The sequence below is a fragment of the Chrysochloris asiatica genome, unplaced genomic scaffold (assembly GCF_000296735.1).
Source record: "Chrysochloris asiatica unplaced genomic scaffold, ChrAsi1.0 scaffold00208, whole genome shotgun sequence".
NCBI classification, from domain to species: Eukaryota; Metazoa; Chordata; class Mammalia; order Afrosoricida; family Chrysochloridae; genus Chrysochloris; species Chrysochloris asiatica.
In genome coordinates this window covers 4,852,096-4,853,183 of record NW_006408726.1, presented here as the reverse complement: position 1 = coordinate 4,853,183, position 1,088 = coordinate 4,852,096, and positions in this window count along the sequence as shown.

The window sequence follows — 1,088 nt, the reverse complement described above, 5'->3', positions numbered from 1 at the left end:
AAGAATCCTTTATCCAGCAAAGCTATCAATCAAATATGATGGTATAATCAAAACATTCCAGGATAAACAGAAGCTAAGGAACTTTTTGCCAAAGCCAACCCTGTGCTACAAAACATCCTAAAGGGAGTTCTGTGGACCGAGAACCAACAAGAACAGACAACAACAAACTCAGAGAATCTGGGATGTCAGTCTACAATCAAAACAAGTACAATGTAAAAGAAGGTAAACACGTAGGGAAAGAGATCCAGATAGTGAAAAGATCAGGTCAATTACAGGATAACATAGACTACACTAAATGTGCAGAAAAGTTAGTGGACTATGAGGCAACCTTCACAACATACAAAGAGAATGAAAATCCATGAAGAACATGAAAACATTAAAACTATGAGGAAACTCACAACACAGAACACAAAAATCATGAACTCAACAAAGGAAGAGAAACAGAAAAAAGCAGCAGCAACACCACAAAAAACCAAACATAATGGCAGCAATTAATCAATACCTATCCATAATTACACTGAATGTAAATGGATTCAATGCACCTGTTAAGAGATGGACGGTGGTAGAATGGATAAGAAAACAAGATCCTTAAATATGCTATCTGCAAGATACACATCTCACACACAGAGACCAAAACAGATTAAAAATAAAAGGATGGAAAAAAATATACCTTGCTAATTGCAATAAAAAGCGTACAGGAGTGGCAGTACAAATCTCTGATAAAATAAACTTTAAGGCAAAAAAAAAAAAAAAAAAACCCATAATAGATAAAGATGGATATTATCTCATGATTAAAGGGACAATTGAAAAAGATGGAATAAACAGAATAAATATCTATGCTCCCAAATGAAAGAGCTCCAAAATATATAAAAGAAACGCTAATAGATTTGAAAAAAAAAAATAGATGAATCTACAATAATAGTGTGTGATTTTAATACACCACTTTCAAAAATGGATAGAACAGGACTTCCGGTTTGCCAGGGCGGCCAGGCGGTGTGAGTGAGTGGGGGCTCCGGGATCAGGGGGGCGCAACTCGCGAGTTAAACCTCCCAGGTAGGAACTCACAGTCTCACAGCCCGCGTGAATCT